This window comes from Gossypium hirsutum, chromosome A03 (genome assembly GCF_007990345.1).
Source record: "Gossypium hirsutum isolate 1008001.06 chromosome A03, Gossypium_hirsutum_v2.1, whole genome shotgun sequence".
Taxonomy (NCBI): Eukaryota; Viridiplantae; Streptophyta; class Magnoliopsida; order Malvales; family Malvaceae; genus Gossypium; species Gossypium hirsutum.
The window spans coordinates 68,290,181-68,314,996 of NC_053426.1; the positions used below are offsets into that span (position 1 = coordinate 68,290,181).

The 24,816-nt window shown below is 32.6% G+C and overlaps 1 long non-coding RNA gene across 2 annotated transcripts; it reads left to right on the forward strand.

The window, feature by feature from the left end:
* The first annotated feature begins 14,316 nt into the window (after window positions 1-14,316).
* Window positions 14,317-17,597, forward strand: LOC107887416 (uncharacterized). Of its 2 annotated transcripts, XR_005916410.1 has the most exons (4): window positions 14,317-14,870; window positions 15,546-15,607; window positions 15,701-16,186; window positions 16,268-17,597. It is a non-coding gene; the product is annotated as an uncharacterized lncRNA (long non-coding RNA). The 2 variants fall into 2 exon arrangements; XR_001681171.2 differs by lacking the exon at window positions 15,546-15,607 and having other exon boundaries at window positions 14,335-14,870; window positions 16,268-17,550.
* The last annotated feature ends 7,219 nt before the right edge of the window (window positions 17,598-24,816 follow it).

Consider the following 24,816-nt stretch of genomic DNA (forward strand, 5'->3'; position numbering starts at 1 on the left):
TTAGTCCTTTTAATTTAATTAACCACCCAAACGTCAAAATTTTCTGACAAAATTTTAATACTACCTCACTAGCACTCCATAAATATTTCTAAAAATATTTTGGCTCATTTTATGAAGTCAAGGTCTCGATACCTCATTATCGACCTAATTTACCTAATTAATTCTTTTAAATCACCAAATTTACTAATTCAAAAATACTTCTATATTCACATTTGACTCATAGGTATTAATTTATTAAATTTCTAACTCACTCGTCGGATTTAGTGATCTCAAATCTCTATTCCCGACACCACTGAAAATTAGGTTGTTACAAGTAACCTCGGGATATGATAGGATTCTAGGGTTATTTTCACTCTTGGGATGTTCTAAAAAGCTCGACTTGGTGGATCAGATATGGAGGTAGTTATGAGGTTTTCCTCTTAACCTTCCTTATAATATTGAGTGTTTTTCCATTTTTTCAGAAACATTGTGCATTCTTATTCATTATTTACTATCACCAACATAATCTTTTCATAATAAAAAGAACAATTAATGCTTTTGTAATTGAAAAAATATCTATTACTACTTTTATTAATTACCAGTTTTCTAACTCCTATTCTTGAAACATTATAAATAGGAGCTTTTCACAACTTGGTGAAAAGACTTTTGGGCACTTTGGCATTTTAACTCTCAAAGCTCTCTTTAAAATTCTCTCAACTTGTTTTCTGTGTTGAGACTTATCATCAACTATATTTCCCTTTCTCTACCTTACCAACTACCACTTGCCGTAACGCTCAGTGTTATTGGATCTGCTCCAATCTTCCTCTTCGCCTTTTTTTTGGTACATCTCGTTCACTTGTTTGCAACATTACCTCTCCGCACCAAAGAACCCTCTACACCACCCTATTCGTGTGGTGTGACCAGAGCTCTCCTATGTCTTTGCAACATTGGTGTTTCTCCTCCTTCCCATGAAGTGTTCATTGGCCTTTCTAGTATTTTGAAAATTGGACTCAAGCAACATTAGGGCTCTCCCGCTTTCCTGCCCATATGGCACTCTCTTTCCTATCCGCGCCACTTTTTGGACGCACAACTTGTTCCTCTTACTTTTGTGTTGCCACTGTACTTTAAAGTTAATGTCTCATCGATAAATTCGCTTGTCCTTTTGATCCATTTGGTTATGATATTATTATTCAATCTTTATGATTGTTTATTAGTTGTTACTCCTTTGCAAACTCTATGATTTATAGTCCCATTGCTATCTTCTTCTTCTTCTTCTTCTTCTTTTAAGTTTCATAAAAAAAGTTATCATATTTTGGGTTTATTTTGCGGAGGATTAAATATAAAATTGGTACATGAATTTGTCTACTTCTCCCAAATTGGTACCAATGGTTTTTTTTTGTCTTAGATTGGTACCAAAACTTTTTTTCCGTCCACATATTGGTACCTGAGCCTAACGGTGTTAATTTTTTACTGATGTGGCAGGGCTGGCCACTCGCACGCTACCACGTGTCACCCTATTTGGCTGCAACTCGAACCCCTTTAATTATTTTTCCTTCATTTTCCTTGAAAAATTACTCTTTTAATTATTTTTCCTTTTATTTTTACTTCAAAAATTATTCATGTCACCATCATCTTCTACCTCACTTCTATCTTTTACGTGTTTTTCCTTTCACCATCTGTTTTGTTTTTTACTTGACCTCTTCGTCTTCTACCTCATTTTTATCTTTTTTTTTCCTTTCACTATCTGATTCGTTTTTTTATTTGTTTTGTTTTACCTATTCATAACACGTCTTTTGAAGGAAGAAAATTAAGTGTTAAAAAAATTGTGTACCTAGAATCTTCAGAACAAAGAACCCAACACATTCAAAAAACAAATAACAAACAAAGAACCCAAAACATTCAAAAAATAAATAACAAACAATAAAGAACCCAAAATCTTCAAAAAAACAAAAAAAGAACCCAATATATTCTCAAATTCAATCTTAGTAACAAACAAAGAACCTAACATTTTCGACACAATATTATTTCAACTAGAAAAAAAATTAACAACCTAATATGATAACAAGAACCTAAAAAATTACAAGAATTTAAAATTATTTGAAAAGAAGAAATTTACAATCAGAAAGAGAGCAAAAACTCAGAAAAATAAATAAAATACAAGAATTTAGAAAACCCTAAAAATCCAATGGATCCAATGAAAAATAAGGGCAATTCCTCCATTGAATTTGTTGACCCTTAACTCTATTACTTGAATAACTTACTAGGCTCCAAGAAAAACCAATTCTATGTTGTTGCCTTGGCAGCGGTGCTACTACTGCTTCCTTTAGCTCCTCAACTAGCTCTTGGCCTCACAGAAGCCTCTTCAGTCTTTCATCAGTAGGCGGAGAGTATAATTTCAAAAGCTCAAGGATCAAGCTTTGATTTTCTTTTGGCTTTAAAGAGATTTTCTTAAAAATACAAGGCAAGATTTGAGAAAACAAGGAAGAGAGAAGGGTTTTGATGGTCAGATCGGCCGAAAGAAGGCCATGGATGACGGTAACGACTAGGGTTAGAAGAAGAGGAAGAAGAAGAAGAGAAAAAAGTTTTATTATTTTTTAAAGAAAAAATGAAAGGAAAAAAATTAAAAGATTAATTTGTCAAAGAAAATGAAAGGAAAAATAAGAAAAGGGTCTGGTTTGCAGCCAAAGAGGGTGACAAGTACTAATATAATGGAAGAAAAAAGTTCGAATACCAACATGAGATAATAACAAAAAAACCATAAATGCCAAATTGAGAGAAATAGGCAAATTCAAATATCAATTTTATATTTAACCCTTTTACAAATAAATATTTCACTTGCTACCATGATGTGCTTCCACGCATATTTCCATGTTGAGAAAGATTGAATTACGCTTGGTTTTCATATTTTTCATTGTTTTTGTGTTATTATTTCTGTGTTGCCTCTGTTTTATTATTTCAGGTTGCTTTGAGTTTTACCCTATTGAGTTTATTAATTCATTTTCTACTTTTTTTAAAGTTTAGTTTGTAATGACTTTTGTGAGTAATTGTTTGGGGAAGATTGCAATTTCTCTCTTCTGCATTAATATTGTTGATGAACTTTAGTTTTTTTTTTCTTAATTATAAGAATGTTGTTATTGGTTTCGTTATTGATTTACCTTTCAATTATTTTCCCATTGAAATCACTTTTCTTATTTTGTTACTCTAGTATTGTTCTGTTTTAATTATTAATTCCTTAGGGATTATTATGAAATGATGTTTTAGACTCTTTTTCATTAGTGTGTCGAAGGTCAACACCGTTGTTGAGGAGAGTGAAAATCAAATCAAAAAATTAAATAATTGATTTTTAAAAAAATATTTTCAAAATTAACTTAACATTAATTATTACTAATCTAATAATTAGCTAAGTTTATTTTAGAAGTAGTGTTGAATTTTAGTATAGTTAATTCCTTTTGTTTTTATTTCCATTTTTTGTTTGTTTTTGTATTTTCTTCTTTTGTAAATCCATGAGAGATAATTATTTAACAGGATCTTCAAATAGAGAAGACAATTCGAAAACTTAGGAAAAATCAAATAAATACTGAAACCTTCTATTCTTCTGAAACTGAAGGCATGGTTGAACCACGAAAAATTCTTGCCGCTAATTATAATGGGAAAAGGGCGCAAAATATAGATTGTAGGAGTATTAGATACTATTTATGCTTGATGCATATAAAATTCAAGGTAGTATTTGTCGAAAAAATTCGGTTAAGAAAATGGCTTTCAGTTATAGTGGAATTTACAATTTTTTGAAAACTGACCTAATTTTTATATTTATAGGACTAAACCTTGTCCCAAAATGTACTTGTACTTTTTGTGAGACGAATTTGTATCGTTCTCAACTTTCAACCAAATGACCTTCTCTGCTATCCTCATACATTGAATTATACTGAGTGTGGGCTCAAGCAACACAAACCAAACATAGAACAAGAAACAAATAAATTACTTTCAATAAGAAAGATATTCTCTCAATAGAAACCAACAACAATTGTAATTCCTAAAAAATAAAATTTATTCTAAGAAAATAAATTCCCACTACTTTCTATCAAAATAACGATATATAAAACTTGTGTGTAAATAGCTCTATCATAATAATTTATTTATTGGGAGAGATAGAAGAATTTTGGTTGAATAAGACTTGAACAAATAATATTATTTAAAATAGAAAACACTCTTCTAGTCTAACTAGGGAGGAGGTGGGTGGCACACCCTAGTAAATAATAGTAGGGTTGCCGTCCCTCTCTTTTATGGTGAGGGGATTTGGACCTCTCTTTTATTGGGTTCAATTGTATGTGTTTCTTAGACTTTTTAATCTAACACTCTATAATTTAATCCAATCCAATCTTTGTTTTCTGTTTCCAAAAGTAAATATTATTTATTCTATTAATTTAATTAATTTCCAATTAAATGATTTTCTCAACCATAAAAAATTTACCGTAAAAGAATCTATTAGAAAATATATTTAATTTACCTATTTAATTGGATTCAAAATGACTACTTAATTTAGTTCTATTTCTAAATTCAATTATTTAACTATAATTAATTACATAATAGTTTGAAATCCTTAAATTAATTCTTAAGTCATTTCTATACTCAGTGAGAAAACACATTTATTTGTGAATGCATCCCATTTTTCTAACATCATCATTTTCATTCATTTTTTGTTTCAACAAGCTACCAGAGGGACCGATTGGACATATATAATTAGGGCTTAAATAATTTATAACTAAGTTCTAGATTTTTGTTTATTAATTATAAACTTATTTAGTCACAAAGTCATTCAACTATAGTATCGTGATTGAGCTCTCCCTAATTACATACCATTACGAAAGCTACTTAATAAATGCTTGTCCAATGACCTTGTCATAAGTGTGTTACCCTTATAAGATATCCTTAAACTTTTTCGGATAAATCCGTTCTCCCAATATAATCCTATTTTATCTCATGATAACCATAACATCTTCCTTCATGAAAAGTCAATTATTATCAAATAGTGATTAAGTCATTTATCACAAAGACAAATGACCCATGGCCACATTTACTTTTCATCTATCATATAATGCCGATGAAAGCATATCATTTAAAATTTAGTCGAACTATGTATTTCATTATTGTGAATGATGCTACATACTATATAAGTCTTATACCCAACTCATAAACTTTTGGTTCCTTATCTATTTGAACTCAGGCTTTTACTTACATCAAAATATATGAGTCACCCTTACATAGGTTATCATCCACTCAGGATTTAGGTATGTCACATTGTGAATGCCACAAGTGGATAGATCCATAAACGGATTTAGGATTTATTCTACTTGGGTCTTGTCCGACGCACTGTTACTCCAGTTAGTCATATCTATGTTTTTATCTTCTACGAGTCATCCGTTCAGATGCTCAAGACAAAATGTAACACCCCTAACTCGTATCCATCACTAGTACAGGGTTATCGAGTATTACCAGAGTTTACAGAACAATCAAAGATAATTTATACTAGTTACTGAACATTTTTCGATATTAATCATAACGTCCCTTAAATGGACCCTCAAGGCCCAATACGAACCTTAGAAACAAATCAGGACTCAGTCGGGGTCTTATAAAATTTTCCTCAAAATTTTAAAAGTTTTGCTTATGAAGAGTACCCACACGCTCGTGTGGTCGCGCTGTGTGGCTACACACGCTCGTGTCCCTAACCCGTGTAACTCTCTGACTTGTAAGGCATGAAGAAATTAAAGTCATACGCCCGTGTGCTAGGTAGTGTGGCGAATTTTATTTTTGAAATTTAGGTGCAGTTTTCACACGATCGTGTAACACGTTTGTGTAAGGCCGTGTCAACCACATGGCTGAGACACACGCCCGTGTCTCTGCCGTGTGCCCAATTTTGAGCATTTTGTTTCTCATTTTTAAGATGCAAGGAACACACGGTCGAACCACATGCCCATGGGATGAGTCGTGTGTCACACACGACCAAGACATACACCTGTGTGTCTACCCGTGTGGACAAGATAAAGCCATTTCCTAGCCTCATTTTTCACTCAAAACTTACCATTTTCCTTCACCAAAACTCACAAACATATATCCACCAATCCAACATCTTATTCACATAAAATTAGTTATCAATCATGTGGTGTTTTCTCATGCATCAATCAATATAAACTTATATTCTAACATAATTCCATCAAACCAACACACAAAAAGCATTTGTGCAATTACCAAAACATAACTTTTAAGATAACAAAGTTAGATCATCATTAGCCACTCAAATGACTAATTTACAAAACAACAACTACAAGCCATCATTGGCCAAGTAAGCTTATACATGCCATTATACCAAAATAAGATTTTTATTTATACCAAAATGAGATAGTGGATAGTGTGATGATTGCTCTGACTGACTTCCAACCTTCGCGAGCTTTTGAGCACTATAAAACAAGAAAAATTAAACAGAGGAAGCATTTTATGCTTAGTAAGTTCGTATGACGAAAAATAAACTTACCAATCATATTTATCAATACAAGCATACATAGTCATACTTTCCATAAATTTTGGGTGAGTTTACCTAAACACAAACACTTAATCAAACAAGTTAATCACATAACCTCATATAAGAATCAAGTAAACATAGATGAGCTCATCATATTACTAGCATCCATTAATTTCACATTTCTACACTTCAAGAGTCTTTTCCTCGAACTATTGAAATTTCGATGGATGTTCGGGTAATATACTCATGTGAAAAAGTACCCATTAGGGTACATAATAAAAAGGCACACTCTTGAGCCGTACATTTTATAGCAGGATTACCAGCCCAGGCTAAATCCTATCCGTAGCATATGCTCTAGAGAGCTTAATTTGGATTACCTGTCTGGGCTAAATCCAATTTATAACCTAAGCACAAGAGGGCTCATATTAGAATTACCCGTCCGGGCTAAATTCTATCTGCAACATGTGCATTATTATTTTTATTCAAGAAATCACCTTAATCTGTCGAAATTCAACATTCAACCGGAACATGACAATTTGTCCATATTTCGCAACTTATGAGTATTTCATTATGTATATCATCTCATACATATCAACACAATCATACAATTCAATTCAAGCATATTAACATACATATTTAAGTTACACGAACTTACCTTGATAACGGTTCGTATTTGAATTTCAACTAATCCAAAACCTTTTGCTTTCTTCGATCTAGTTCCGTAGTTGGTCTTTCCAGATCTATATGGGTAAATTTAAATATTAATCTATAACATTTCATATACATTTGCATCCTATTACATCCTAGGCAAAATTATCATTTTGCCCTGTCTTTTTCAAAAATTTTGATTTCGTCCTTAGGCTCAGAAAATGAAATTCATGAAATTTAACCCTCTTTCCAAGCCTAGCTAAAATTTATATACTACATTTACAGCACATTCATTTCACAAATTTCATAATTTTCCATGGGTTTTACCACTTTTTCATTTAATCCTTAAATCAAGTTTTCATCAAAATTTGCTTTGTAAAAGTTGTTTATCTATGAATAATTTTTTATTTTCTACCATAAATTTCTAATTTTCAGCATATTCCTCCATGACCCAAATTTCATACCTTGATAACTTTTCAAATAAATCCCCTAAATGGAAAGATTAGACTATTGTGATTCCAAAAATATAGGAATTACTAAAAACGAGACTTCATTTCATACATTTTTCAGCTTAAAAAGTTTTATTCCTCTCCCCTAGGGTTTCCATAGAAAAATTGGAGAATATCATATGAAAATAGATGCTTTTTTTCCTTTTAATTAATTATCATCTATTAATTTTATTGATTTCCAATTTAGTCCCTACCCTTTTCTAATTTTTCCATGGATGAGTTATTATAATATCTACTAACTACTCTTCAATGGTCTAATTACCATATAAGGACATCAAGTTTTGAATTCCATAGCTATTTGATACCTATAGCTACTAGAACCCAACTTTTGCATTTTATACAATTTAGTCCTTTCCCTAATTAAACACAAAATCGATAAAATTTTCGTATAAAAATTTTCATGTGATCTTCCTATCATGATGCCAACCATAAAATAAAAATAAAATAAATTTTTATTTTTGGCTCGAATTTGTGGTCCCGAAACCACTGTTCTGATCTCACCGAAAATAGGCTATTACATAAAACATCTTCTCAAATGGACTTGATAGATGACATATTAGTTTTCTAACCAGTTAGCTCATTTCCAATTAGACTAAGGTCATGTTTAGGTTTATCTACTAAAATAAGTTCTCCTTCCGTATTACGATCCAACCATGTAATATTGTTTTGTAATGACCCGGCTTCCAATGGTGTAGGAAAATGCGATTCGAGAATCTCGTTCTTGCATCAAATCTGTAAACATTAAATAGGAATATTTACAGAGTTAGCATAAAGACATATTGAAATTTGGTCAAGTAATTTAGCCGAAAAAGTGGTTAATTAAGGCTTAGAGACTAAATTGTAAAAGTTTAATCGCTATAGAATTTTAATTAGAAAAAGGCATAGGGACTTAGATAACAATTATACAAAGGACTAAAATGATTAATAAACCAAATTAGAAAGTAGTAAGTGGTTTTTCATGATGATTTCCATTAAGGATTTAAATTATTATTAAATTAAGATTGAGTAAATGTAAAACATGTTTAACTTAATTAATCAAGGTTAATTAGTAATTAATTATAGTATATAAGTTAATGAAAGTGGAGAAATATGATGAGTTATCAACTTCCTCACTGTCCATTGAAGCAAAAGTAAAGAAAAACTCTATTTTTGGAGCTTAGTCATTCGACAACTATTTTAAGTAAGTTCTTATGCCATTTTTCTTCAAATTTTATAGATTTATGATCGTATGAGCTTGATTTAGATAACCTATGTATCAATTTGTTCAATTTTTGATATTTTAGCAAGTTTCTATTATTGAGAATTTGATGAATTAGACTTGAAATTGATAGAAGTTAAGCTTATATTATGAAAATGACCAAATTGTAAAGCTTAATAAACTTGGTTGTTAACTTTGTTACATTAGAGACTAAATTGAATAAAATAAAAACTTGTCATGAAATTATGTTAGGAATAGAAAGTATAGGGTCCCTAATGAGTAAATGTGAAATCGAATTTCAATCCAAAGCTATATATCGAAAGATATGTTTACCCGAGTTTAAGGATTAAATTGAATAAAATGCAAAATATACTTGACTTTGTATTAAAATGTGAATTGGATGAAAATTGATATTACTTATTTGTTAAATGATTGTACATAGCTAAAGAGAATGTTGAGCTGTCAAGAAAGAAAGGAAAAGAGAGAGTCGTTGACGAGTGACGCAAGATCTCGGCTTGTACTTTTATGATTCGAGATCAATTTATTTGTTTGTATATTCATGTTAATTGCATGTTAAATATCAAGGTAAGTATATAATGATCATATGAATTGATTCATTGATATTTTCAAAAATAGGGTTTTAGAACCACCATTTCCAACACCATTGAAAAACAAGTTGTTATACATTTCATGTTGGCATAAGCTCTTGAAATCTAGTCCCTCTTGCTAAAGTGAAACCACTAATTCTTGGCTAAACCAATCGTTGTTTCAAAGTTGCATAATTTCGCAATAATAATATGCACCCCAAAAGTGGTGATTAAAAAGAAATTTTAGCTAGAATCAAAACATTCCAAATATTTATAGCCCACCCATTTGGTCATATTATCTAATTTATATCGGTACCAACTATATTGCAAAACAAACTACTTATTTGACATAAACCAAGACCAGAGATGCAATGAATATAAATAATAAGGTATATATAGTAATAAAAGTGAATACCAAAAGTTCAAAGTCTAAGGGGTGGTTATAGGCTTTGAGAGCGGCGATCCTAACGTCAAGTCAACGGTGGAGGCTAGCTTCATGAATGAGACATTTTTCTGGGGGTAAAGAAAGTGGGATGCCTCCGGCATCTCCATGAACAACAATTGCCCAACCCATTTCTCATTCTTTTGCCTTGTAAACTTTAAAGCCCTTAGTCTCCCTCTCCCTCTCCCTCTCTTCTCTCTTATTATTGGCTTTGTATGTATCTTTTCCTGTTCCTTGGGTAGTTGGTAATTTATATTTCACACCAAAGAAGACAAAATTGTAGCACCCCAAACCCGGCCCAGAAGTTATGGCCGGATCCGGCATGCCACATCAAAAACGTTAAAAAAAAATTTCCATTCTAAGTCCAGAAAATCGTACTTGATGTTCAAAAGATTAATTCATTAAGGGTTAAAGTGAATGGAAGCTGTGCACCAGGTAGGAAACCGGAAAAGAGGTGGTGAGTCCATCGGACTGCTTAAGTACCAAGCTCCCTTCGGATCCAATCCTAGACATGCATACTGCCATTGCCACACCTTAACGTCATGGATATTTCTAGGAAACTGATTTGATTAAGTCATTTTTAGGAAAAGTGATTAATTTTGGAAAATACTTTCATTGCGGAAGCTTTGCTTGTTGTCGTGTTATTTTGAAATCAACTGTTGTTTTTGAAAACGTGCCCTAAAGCTATCCAATTTCAACAGTTAAAATAAGTATTACCTATCTTAGTAATACATATTAAAAACCATCAAAAATATATAAGCGGCCTTATTACATTTAAAAGCCCAAAACCTCAAATGTAATTAAAAGGATGTCCAGTTCACCAGAAGAAAATCAAACTTTCAGAACGGGTGGCCACTCCGAATTCCCTCACAGCTCCAAGCCCACTATGGTTGGGGATTACCTGCGTGGATGAAAATAAAAGGGATGAGTTTGGGGAAACTCAGTGTGTAAAATAACCCAACCATAGTCTAAATCAGCTCAACCCACAGAAACAGAATAAGTTGGCCTTAGCCCAGAACAGAATTCAGAATAAAGCCTATAGGCCCATAACAGAACAGAACAGATATTACATGTTTATGCAGAAACCCAACCATATCCAACCGTATACACTCCCGTACCAACCTTACACCTTGTGAGGAGACAACTCGACCCACCCAACCACTACACACCACAGAATTTGCAGCATGGCTGCCAGAACAGATAATGTGACAGAGTCACCAGATACAGATAATCGTGGCAGAGCCACCAGAACAGATATATGTGGCAGAGCCACCAGATCAGATATTTGTGGCATAGCCACCAGAACGCTTCCTCCATAATATAACCCATGTCCCCATGCAACAAATATATAATCATGGCATCCATCATACAGAATCAGATCGCTATGCTTTTCAGTCAAAATTAACCCTACGGGTATAACGGTAATTTTGCACCTAGGGGTATAACAGTAATTTTCCATACATAGGGGTATTATAGTAATTTAGCTACTTTCAGGGTTTTCATGCATATCCTAACTATTTATGTACTATCAGAACACTTACCGCGCATACTTACCGAATTGGGCCCGTTGGCCCGTGAACCCGATCTTTGGCCCATTAAGCCCAAATTATCAAAATGTACGAAATCGCGCGTACTGCAGTTTATTACTTTAGATTACCAAATATACAAACCCAACTATTTTACGAGCATTCGCACACTCGCAAATTCCCAAAATACTGGCTTTTCGGCATTTCGGCTTTTCGGCTTTTGCCAATCTAGTCTATGAGAGGGTGTCAGTTACACACCTGTTTGCGACGATATGCTGACGAGATCCACACACGAACCGCCTACAATTGGATTAATAACACGTTAATCTAACTATTCAAATACAAACTACGTATTAACCCCTTACAATATTCAGCCAACCACACCTACAGGTCATAGTAAGCTTATAAGAAATCAATAAGCAACTCATTAACAAATTTTTGTCAATGTTTACCACATAATCATAATTTCACTGCAAGCTGTCTTCCTGAGCAACAGTCACTAAATTATTTATAACTAGAGCTACGAAACTCCAAATCAAGTGCCGTTAATTTTCCCTGAAAATAGACTCATATATCTTCTATCCATAAAATTTTAAGAATTTTTGGTATGGCCAATCAATACCAGATTTTTCTTAAAGTTTCCCATGTTTCACTGTTTGACTAATCTGACCACTCTTCATTACGAATCAAATTTCTCATTGTACAGAATTCAAAATATATTCTCGTTTATTCCATTTGAAACTAGACTCATTAAGCTTTAATTACATAATTTATGCAGCTTCTAACTCATCTCCCACAATTTATGGTGATTTTCCAAAGTCACGTTACTGCTGCTGTCCCAAGCAGATTTATTACCAAATCACTCTTTCACACCTAACTTGCATGCTTGTTATTTAAACATGTATATCACCAATCAATCATCACATATCTATGATTTTACTTAAGTATAATCTCCATTTCATCATTTTAAAGCACAACATGTTAGCCGATTTTTCCCTTTAGCATCTAAGGCACATGCATGCTCATTTGTTTGGCTCAACTTCACCTATCTTCCATTTTTCATCAAAAGAACATGAAACAACAATCATTTCCTTCATTTTAATTCATGGCTAAATGCTTACAACACAACTAAAAATCAAAATATACTTCAAGAGTTAAGGTAGAATCAAGAAGAACTCATGAACCTTAAAATAGAAGCAAGGTACCAAGAACTTACCTTCAATTTTCCTCCTCCTAATGACCAAATACTCAAGAGCTTTCTCCTCTCCTTTCTCTTCTCTAACTTTCAGCTATGATGAACAAAGATGGACAAAACTTTGCTCTTTTCACCCATTTTTCTTCTAATAAAACTTTATATTTCATCCATTTAATTCTTTAATACAAAAAACATGAAATTCTTATCATGAAACATTTACCTAACCCATTATCATGAAACATTTACCTAACCCATTATCATGGAACATTTACCTAACCTATTATCATTGAACATTTACCTAACCTATTATCAATTTGTACCATAAATTATGGATATCAAGTGTACATTTTGTCTACAGCAACATGATGGCTGGCCACTTCATGTAAAATGGGAGGTTTGTCATGCAAATCCTCTTTTTGCACTCCTATTTATTTGGCCACTTCAATTTAGCCTATAGCATTTTCAAACATTTTCACATAGGTTCTATTTCATAATTTCACCCCCTTTTTGTTATGGAACAAAAATTAACTAAAATTGTCGGGTTCTATCTTAAGTTTGGGCTTTCTAGAGGCCCACTAACATAATTAAACCTATGCCAACATTCACAGGATTCCCAAAAATTGGGGCGTTACAAAAATAGAGACTATGTTGTGGTTGATGCTAGTGAGTCACTCATGAGATACCCCACTTATATTTCTTCTTAATTGGTCACTAGTTTCCTCCATCCTCTAACATAAGTGGTACGCCAATCACAAACTTTCTAATTTATTAACTTAAAACTATTCACTAGCTTATAAGAACAACATGGAGGAGAGGAGGAGAGGGTTGGGCTGTTAGGGATTTAGAAATTGGTGGACTGGAGGAGAAGGCTGGTTTAACTAAAGAAAAAAAAAGAGAAAGTACTGGTGGATTCGAATCCAATTCATTTATAAAATAGGCTTTATTTTTTTGAAGTTCATTTTTTGGTTATATTTTCATTTAAATCTTTTCACTTTTAAAGTGAATGAGTGGTCGGCTCATGGTCAAGCTTATTGAAGAGTTAGAGCATTGCTTAGGGGTGATTTGAGGGTGTTTGCGAAGAAGACGAGTTCTTAATGCATGTATAGGGGTTCGATTAAGGTGATGTTGATGGAGGAATGAGGATTTTGGGTGAGGTAAAAGGTGAAGGTTAGGTTTGGTTTGGGTAGGTGAGGTGGTGATAGGGGAAGTAGTGGACAATGGTGAGGTTGGATAGTGCTATTAAGGATTGAGGGTGAATGAAAAAAAATGAATAGAAAAGAGTTAACAGATAGGATTTGGTAAAGGAGAAGAAGAAAAAGAAGAAGAAGATGTGTAAAAAAAATAGAAATTGAAAATAAAAAAAGAAAAAAATTAAATAAATGGGAAGTTCAAGACTAAAGAAGAGTAGAAGACGTGGGAAGAGAGAAAAAACATAAAAATAAATAAATAAAGAAAAAAGTAGTTGAACCCATAATAAAAAAACTTTAAAAATATATACATGGCTCTACTTGAGTTAGACAAAGATTTTTATATTTCGATTTGGTCTAAATTCAATTTGAATAATAAAAAAATAAATTTTAAATTTAATTATAAAATTTAAATTATAAATTAAAATATTTTATTTTTAAAATATTAAAATGAAATTTTTTGGATTGTCCAAATTTACCCTTGATCCGGCTGAACCATAAAAAACTCTAATTCCAAGTTCCGTAGCCAATAACAGGATGGTCAAAATAATAACTTATTCATTGGTCCGTCTTGGAAAATAAAGATGTGCTTATGCTTACAAGTGCAGGAAAGGGAAGAGAATCTAAAATCCCCAAAATAAGAGAGAATGATTCAGCTCAAATCAGAGTTCAGAGGGCAGAAAAATCAATGTCCTTTTTGGAAGATGAATAGCAACGTGGGATGGATGGCCTGAGACCTACAGCTAGAAGTTGAGGAAAGGGTTTGTATGTAGCAAAAGTGAAAGGGATTGAAACGACGGGGCTAATGGCTCTGTACCAGTAAAAAACAACAAAACAACGGGAAAAAGGAAAAATAAAACAATAGTTTGGGAAGTGCTGTAGTGAAGAAATGAACAAGCTACTGCTGATGAATGATGATGACAATTGACAATGAATCATAAGGTGGCTGCTGTAGTCTGTATACCAGAGAGAGAGTGGGTGGGGATTTCTAGGGTTTGTCTCTGCCTGAAATTTGCATGCTGGTGCCTATTGCTAGTGCCCTAGTGGCTGCACCCCATTTCTCCACCTCCATAGCCACGCCAGTAAGTTTTTTTGTTATACTTTGGCAATTTGCCTGCAGATAGATGTACGGTGTATCCTTGTCAAACCAGCTTTAACGAAACTATGTACAAGTAAAAGATTTTTACTATTTCTGGACCCTTTTTGTTTCTTTTTTGTTCTTCACGTGATTACTGTACTTCCTTTTAATTTCATAAACCAATATTTCAAAAGACAATCACCTTCTGCTGCATTATTGTTCTTCTGCTAAAGGGCTGATTTGATATGATCTTTTATCATTAATAACATTTCTATTTTATACCATTAATATAGCATTTTAAGATTAATTTACTCAAAAAAGCCGAAAAATAAAAAAAATTATTAGAATAGGTCTATTTTTGAAAAAATTATGAGAATAAGTCATTTTTACGAAAATGCTTCCAGCTGAAAGCGTTTTCTTCCAATGGTAACCTCCAACGGATACTTTCTCCAACGACTATTTAATTAGCCGTTGGACCCCCCAACGGTCCAATTTTTTTCCTATATAAACCCCTTTTACAATTCAATCTCAACTCTCTGACATATTCTCAAATCTCTCTCAAATTTCTCTCAATTCTCTGTTAAAATCTCACTTAAATTTTATTTTATTTATTAAAATTATCTTAACATTTTTGTAAATTATTTTTTATTAAATATTATTCGGTGTTTTTTGAAATTAGTAATGGCCAGATCTCAAATCCGTTTTGATGACAACCACATTTCTTTCAATTAATTGCAAATGGTAAGAATATTTTTATTATATTTTAACGTTGTTTAATTTTTTATTTTCTTGTTATATTTGAATTTAATATTTTGTATATTTTTACCTAAATAGACGGAAGATCAAATTTTTGGGGCCTGTATTCGTAATCTACCTTCTCCTCCATCACCCTTGATTGAGCCCTACTTGAGAGATGCTGGTTTTTCGTACGTGACCTTTGCAAGTAGGGGGTGTAAGTTGGACCCGACACTTGTAAGCACGTTGGTGGAAAGGTGGAGACCCGAGACACATACATTCCATCTTCCATGCGGCGAGTGTACTATTACTCTGGATGACGTGCAATTATAGCTCGGGTTATCAGTGGATGGATCAGTAGTAACTAAGGTGGCTATTGAAACTCGTCAACTTTAAAGAAGCGGACAAACTTAGTTGGGGGTCCGCCATGTTGATGACCTTGTATTGAGAGATGTGCCGGGCGATGCAACCACAAAAAATTAAAATTGGTGGTTGCATGATACTACTACAATCATTAGTATGGTACCGGTTGCCAATTTTAAATCCTCGAGCGAATTACCCTTATACATTCCTACTCGTAACAAGGTAAAATTCATTAGATAATATATTTACCATAATAAAATTAATTAAAATTTAAATTATTCTGCTAACAAATTATTTCAATAGGTGGAACAATGGGCTGGGTTACGTGGGACTACCGAATGAGCTTCGAGATATATGACTTCTGTTAGACCAACGATCGAAAGCAGAGGTATGTATTTTTTTAAATTTGAATTATATAATATTAACTCATTTGATTTGAGATTTAGTAGTATATATATAACTAAAATTTTTATTATTTTAATACAATTTGAATGGATGCCTTATGAGGATCCGACAATTCAAGAATGCATCCCATCGAAATTCTTGGTGAATTCCAAAATCTGGCACGTGAAGGTGCCATTGGTAGTTTACATTACTGTGGAGATGCACGAGTCAGATACAGTGTTATAGCAATTCGAGTTCAGGCAATCAATTCTAGTGGCACCTCAAGACCTCGATGATCTACATCCTATTGACTTGCAGGTGAGGACGGATGAGAGTTGGCTGGTATTTCATGCCTAATATATCAACATGTGGAACAATAGGTACGAGTTTTTACCTACTCGTGAGGCCATTGTTGCTCCGGAGTTAGCCTGCAATCTGAAGTACAAGCAATGATTTAGGGTTTATGGCAAGCCATACTTGTTAGGGGAAGAAGAAAGGAGTCGACAACCGCATACGAGGAGGCCACGATGGGCACTTATAAATCCAAGGCTAGTGAGGCGAGTCCATCGTCAGCACTTATACAAGGCCAACACTGATGGCCGCACACCCCCTAGTCACTATGTCTCATCTTATTCTAATGCATATACTAACCCTGTCATTTTCACACAAGCACTGTATTTTCAACCACATTTTTCTACTTCTACTTTGATGCTAGGTCTTGTTTTCGGACCTCTGTCCTCGACATATTACACGTTGATACCATCGATATTTCCAACAACGATGATGCCAACGACGACATATAGGCTGTTTATGATTTGGGCACCGACCGAGCGTTCAGTCATTATGCCATTGGTGTATGGGACACAATATAGTTATACCCCTATGCTGATGGGGTCGTAAACACCTCCGAGTTCATTCTTCTACCAAGGTGAATCATCTTCCCAACCACCTATTCCTAGATCGAAGGATGTACGATGGCAATTGAGGAGCAACCTATCACAATCAACCATAGACAAAGGTGAAGAATATGAGAGACCAAGACCATAACCTATACCGGAGGTTGAATCAAGAAGGAATCCGACTCGCAACCGTCGACCACCCTAATGTGGCACACATTCTAACCAAGGATTGAATCGATTTACTTTATTATTGTACTTCTCATGTTAACATTTCAATAAATATCAAACGTTTTTATTGTATCGATGTTGTACATCATTATGTTTTTAAATAAATATCACTTTTTTCATTAAAGTTGGTTTTTGTTATGTTTTTAAATAAATATCACTTTTTTCATTAAAGTTGGTTTTTGTTATCATTTCATAATATTAAATCAAGATTGCACGTGAATAATGAAAGAAAGTTGTATAATTTATTGATTTGTATTGTATGGAAAAAAACGTGCATTTACAGATTACAACAAAAATCGCGTTGTATTCTCTGATAAAAAAAATCGCCCCGTTCTCAGTGTCACGCACTTCACCATCGTAATAAACAATAACATTAATTCATCCATTCATTTTCAACCAAATAACATGTTTCACATATTCGAAACAAAAACATTATGCAGAAAAATAATGCTGTAACTAAATATGAAAAACAAAAATCAATACTTAATTTATGCAAATAGTGCGGTTGCTCCAACTTATGCCTTATGTGCAAACTTCTCTTCTTCTAATCTTCTTGCATTTTTCTTTGCTTGTAATAGGTTGCATTTATAGACCAGGGGGTGACTCGCAGTTCATTCTAAAAATTTCCCAGCCTAGTTGGGGTTTGAAATTTGTAGAGAGAAAACGCTCCAACTAGGACGTATTGTCAGCAAAAACACTGAAAGTGAAAAAAATTAATAACTAATATTTCATCCTAGCTGAGTTTTGATTATGAATTGGATTGCAAAATGTAATTCATATATATGATTGGTGTAAATACGATGTTTTTAAATTTCAAATTCAATAATTATTATTTAACATTTCAAAAAATTATAAAAAGTTAAATAATATAAAATAAAATTAAAAAATTTAAACCAAAATATAACAAAACCTTAAATCCAAAAAACTCTACTTTATAAAACCTAAATCCTAACCCTAAAAAACAAAAAAAACCTACTTAAAAAAATCTAAACCCTAAAAAATAAAAGAGAAAGCGCTTCCAACTGGAAGCGTTTTTAGGTGACTTGGTAGAAAGCTCATCCAGCTGAAAACGTTTCCAGGTGACTTGGCAGAAAGCGTGTCCAACTAGAAGTGTTTTCCTGAAAACAAGCTGAAAATGCTTATAGCTAGAAGCATTTTCCTATAAATCACCTATCTTGTAAAATTTTTATTTTTGACATTTTTGAGTAAATTAGTCGCATTTTAATAAGGCTTAAAGTGGCTTGTAAGATACTTTCACATACAATTATTCTTAAAATCAAAATTGGAAGTGGGCTCTTTGATTGTTGTTGCTTATTTTGGTAGTTTTAAAACCTATTCTTTTTTATAGTGAGCTGATGGTAGCCAAATGGATGTTGTAGAGATGCAAAGCTTAGTACTTAAATTTACTTGATTAATTAAAGGGTAAACTATTAAAATAGTCACTTTTGTTTATTTCAGATTACATTTTAGTCATTTATATTTAAAATGTTACGTTTTAGTCTCTTATGGTATCGTGTTGTAACATTGTAGCCACTAAGCCATCAATGACCAATAACGGTGTAACAATAAATTGACGTGGCACATTAAATCATCATTTCAAATAAAAAATTTAGGTTAATTTATACAATCGGTCCCCATATTTTTTTGTTTTGAGCAATTTAATTTTTTTTATATTCTTTTAACTTTTTTTTTCTTTATTTTCTATTCTCTTCTACTTCTCCTTCTGTTTTCCTCCATTCTCCATTTCTTTTAATGTATTTTTCTATGTTTCCTATTTGTTAAAACTAGTCCCTATATTTTTACTTTTTTGAACAATTTAATTTTTTCGAGTGAGGTAACATTGTTACTAGTTTTAACAAATGGAAAACATAGAAAAACTATATTAAAAGAAATGAAGAAGGGAGGAAAACAAAGGGAGAAGCAGAAGAGAATGGAAAAAAAAGAAAGTTAAAAGAATATAAAAGAAAAAAATGAAAAAAATATAGGGACCAATTGTAAAATTTAATTTAAAATTTTCGTTTGAAATGATGATGTAACATGTCACGTCAACTTACCGTTACACCGTAACAATGATTAACAGTTCAGTGACTAAAATGTAATATTTTAAACATAAATAACTAAAATATAACCTGATCAAATAAAAGTGACTATTTTGATAATTTATTTTTTTAATTAAAGTTGTCTCTCAAGGGAATAGTAACCCAAACTACATTATGTGAATTGCAATACATGCTGAACCAGACATTGTTGGGAAAGGTAACTTCTAACACCAAATGTAGATCTTAAAAAGAACATGGAGAATACCAAAATATAATTTAAGTTGATACATTTCATGTATCGTAATATTAACAAATTCAAATGCATTTTTTTACTTTATAAAAGTATGTCTAAAATAAACGTTTTATTTTCTTTAAAAACATGTTTTAAAAGCAATGTTATACACTTAAATATTAAATTAAACTTTAGAAAGAATACATTTTTAACCATATTTTAAAACTCGTGACCAGTATCTATCCCTTTAATGGGTCTACAAAATTTAGAGGATTGAAAAAAAAAACCTTTTAAGAAAGTTCAAAAAAAAAATCAATTAAGCCCCTATATTAAATTCGCTCCCAATTAAGCCCCTATCGTTTAACTAAAATAATCAATTAAGCCCATGAGTTAATGGGTTTTGTCATTGACCACATTGACCATTAAAATAAATTGATGGATCAATCCGAAGGTGACATGTAACAACTTTTAATTAAAAAATTATAAAAAATTAAAAAGATTATAAAAAATTTATTAAAAAATATAAAAATTATTAAATATTTAAAAAATATGAAACTTGATATAAACTTATAAAAATTATAAAAATATAAAAAAAAGTCTAATAAAATATAATAAATTATAAAAATATTATAAAAGTAATAAAACATATTTAAAATATTTAAAATTTTATTAAAACATATTAAAATTCTATAAAAGTCATAAACAAATCATTAAAACTTGAAATGGATCGAATCAATCGATTGGACTGATTAGACCGAAATCGATAAGGGTATCGGTCTGGAAAAAGGCATTAGACCAGTTTACCTCGGAACTAGACAGTTGAACCGATTTTTTTTTATTTTTTTATTTAACTGAATTGGACGCATTAGTTGAACTGGAAAATCGATGGCTTGACCGATTCAACCACCAATCTGATTCTGAAAACCTTGGCCATAATACTTTCATTTTAACATATGCTAATAGTTGGATAATGAAATTTGGGTTTGATAAAAAATATTAAAAAATAAAAAATCGGTTCAGCCACTTAGTTCCCAAGTCAACTAGTCTAATGGTTTTCCTCGGATCGGTACCCTTGCCGATTTCGGGCTACATGTCCAGTTCAATTTTTTATTTTTTTATAATTTTCATAAGTTTATATCAATTTTAATATTTTAAATATTTTTATAGTTTTTAACTTTTTTTTTATTTTTTAAGAAATCTAATACGTTTTTTTAATTTTAAGTATTTTAAATAAGTTTTAATAATTTTATAATTTATTATATTTTTATAATATTTATAAGTTTTTATATTTTATTATAATTTTTAATAATTTTAATAATTTTCTATTTTTTATAATTTTCTTGATGAGAAAAATATTAGGTTAAATCAAAAGTTGCCACGTATCACCATTTGGTTGATCAATCAATTTATTTTAATTGTCAACGTGGACAATGATGAAAACTGTTAACAGAAGGGCTTAATTGATTGTTTTAATTAACAATAGGAGCTTAATTGGATGTGAAATTAACACATGGATTTAATTAATTAATTTTCATTTTCTTAAAAACATTTTTTTGGTTACAAAAACCTTTCAAAAACAATATTAAACTAACCTAACTTCCTTCTAAACTTCTTGAGAGAGGGCATACCATCTTTAAGCAACTTGAGGGCTCCCTTTGTTCCATGTGGTCAATAAAATATGAGATGAAAGGCTAATTTGGGTAAAAAAGAAGTATTTTATATTAATAAAAAAGTTAATTTAATACATCATAATATGTAGCAGAGAATGCTCATTTATTTAAAGCATAATCTCTATGTTTTATGGACAATGTCCATTACTTCATTCATTGCTTAAGACTGTCACATTTAGTACGTATCAAAGACAGAAAATGGGGCATGTACACGTCGCTTAAGCGAACAAATGGCCATTTGAATCTTGTATTCAAATTGTGCTGTTAATGGCAATGTTTAGGATATGTTTAGTTTCACATTATTTTTGAATAGTGTTTGTAATAATTTTGAAAAGTTTGATTTAATATTTAAATGTTTAGTATTGTTAAAAATAATTATTTGAAAATTGTAAAATATTCATTTTAGATATAATGTTGTAAAGTAAAAAAATTATATGCTTCTAAATGATATTGAAAATTTTTAATATTATGATATATGAAATATATCCATTTAAATTATAAGAAGTACTTTTTTGTATCTCATCATTCATATTTTCATATATGAAATATAAACGTTAACAACTTTTTAAGTAGTACTTTATTGAAGCGAAGGAAGAAACTTTTGATTCCTTCACGCGATGAGGTCTATGCTTGATTCCAAAATTAAAAGATGACATTTTTTGTTTTTGTTTTTGTGTGGAAGAATGGGGCATAGAGATAGTTTTATTCCACTATGGATTGTTCACAGAAAACAAATGATGGAGATGGGATGAGATATCGGGCTAAAGGCGTGGCCACGACAAGCACAATCGACGACTAGCGTTTGGCTCAGGGATGAGGGTAATTTGGGAAATTTGAGATTTGGGGATAATGATAGCAATCAATCTATTAAGATAGATGATTATGGTAAGTCAATATTTTATTTTTAGAAGTTTTCTTCACAATTTTCTTCAAAGAGTTGTGGGATTTCATTCATCACCCTTCAATTTGTCAAATATTATTTCTTAGGGGGTTGATTAGAGCCATTAATTGAGTTTGTTTAGATTTATATCTCAAAGGTTTCAATTGGACATTTATCCTTATATCCATCATATCCATCGGTTTATTCAATCGATCTTCCACTTTTAAATTTCACCTATTCATTTATTTATATATTATTATTTTTATTTGTTCTTTATTCTCAAATTTCTTCCTTTACTATTTTTGACTTCTTTATTACTAATTTAATTTATTTCTTCTTTTCAGATCAGATCCAAATCTTTTCTCCTTGAGTCAAACAACTTGAATTCGATCCTTCTTCTATTTCCGCCTTCATTTTGTATTATTTACAATTGTTCATTTTAGTTTTAATGGATGCCATACGCTGACACTGACATCATATCTTGCATCCCACCAGAAGTGTTGGACAATCGGGGGATGTGGGACGCGAAGTTGTCGTTGATTGTGTACACGGTGGTGGAAATGTAAAAATCAAACTAGGTGATGTGGCAGTTCGGGTGGAGGCAACAAATTCTACCACCACCGCAAGACTTGAAGGAGCTGTACAAGGTGAACATGTATAGGAAGAACGACGGGGATTGGCGAGAGACAAGGAGTACATCGAGGCTTGGGATCATAAGATGGATTTCTTCCCCATTCGCGAACCATTTTTCTCAACAAACATGGCGGCCTATTTGGAGTACTTTTCGTGGTTTAGATTTGCTGGCAAGATGTATATGCTATCACCAGAGGCGATGAGTAGGCAACTTCGTCAGAAGAGGCAATGACGATCGCCCTTGAACCAGTATAAGGCCAGACGTGTTCGCACAACTAGTTCGATATCGACTCCACCCCAAGAAGCGCTACTTATGTCTACGCAATATCCCAATCAGTTCACTCCACTTGTCCCTGTTTATTTCACTAACCCCATTTTTTTCCACAAGCACCGCACTACACACCACTGCCGTACGTGGCGAGTTATTTTGTTCCCGTAGGTACATATTTCGGCCCACCAACATCCCTCACATTCTAAACCTCGATGTCTACGTCGATGTTGACCCAAATGTCAGGCCAGATGTCAAAACATGCATCATCACCGATAATGACGCCGATTTAGATACCGATGTCAATGTCGATGCCAGGGTCAATGCCAACATATCCTGGTTTTGTTGCACCTTACAATTACACACCAATAATTACACAAATACTGCATGCATCATTGTTTTATCATGGTGGGTCATTGGCACAACCATCTGCTGGTGGAGTGGAGGATACACGAAAGGATGCTAGGACGACACACATTTAAGCACAAAGAAAAGTGATTGAGACGAAGGCAAGGAAGAAAATGAATACCAAGACCAAGAGCAAAATCAACATGGATAGGAAGCCAAGACAAACACGATGATGATGGTGGACATGAAGACGAGCAAGAGGGTCAGGGTGAAGGCAATGATGACTCGGATAGTAGCAACGAGGAAGTTTATGGGCCTGCATCTCCTATTGTGTGAAGAAATCCTCCTCGCAATCGTCATCCATCGCCCTGCGCCACACATTCTCCCCCACAACGCGATTGATGTAATTTTTTAGTAGTACTGCGATGTAAATATATATGACATAAATAAAGAAACTATATATTTTCATTTTAACATTGTATTTGTTTTTGTTACATTCTGAGATTGGATTAACAACCAGATTTCACTTGTCACCTCATTTCAATATCGGTCACAAATTAGATTAACAACACAAAAAAGAAGTGCGTTCTTGAAGTTATATAATTTCATTAAAATAGTGCTTCTAATATTATTCGATGCCTGGAAACGTGCATCAATTATACAAAAAAATTCTACAGCCCTATGCTTTTAATTCATTTAGAAAAATGTTAGAGAAAACAATCCCAGCTCAATGCTTTTTCTTCAAAAGTACATGGCCGTCCAATTTTTCAACCTTTTTTAGGCATGTTTTGAATATATATTCTTAGAAGACGCAACTCCTGCAGAGCATTTTCAACTGCGAAAAACTTCTACTTTGCAATCTAGCCCTTCCCCAATGCCTATAAAAGGGCTTTTCCACTCCATGCTTCATTGTCCCTCAAACATCTTCTCCCACAGCCTTTCCATCCCTCCTTTATAAAACACTTCTCGCTGTTAAAAATTTCTATCGCTAAATTTTTTTTATGTTCGAGGTATTATTGAGTAATCGGTGATGTGATATTGCTCCGAGCTACACACATTTCATATATCATTCCGAGATGGGACCATTACCTCTGAATCCTACCTTGAGAAAGTCGAGTTTTGGGGCGATTTTGCTTTGTACGGTCACGAGTGGTAGTATACATGGAGGTTTGAATCGAAGGTCGTTATATGGTCATGGATTGAAGCATAATAAAGGAGCCAGTTGATAGTCGTTACATGGCGATGAGCTCAAACTTTTCGAATACCCGAAA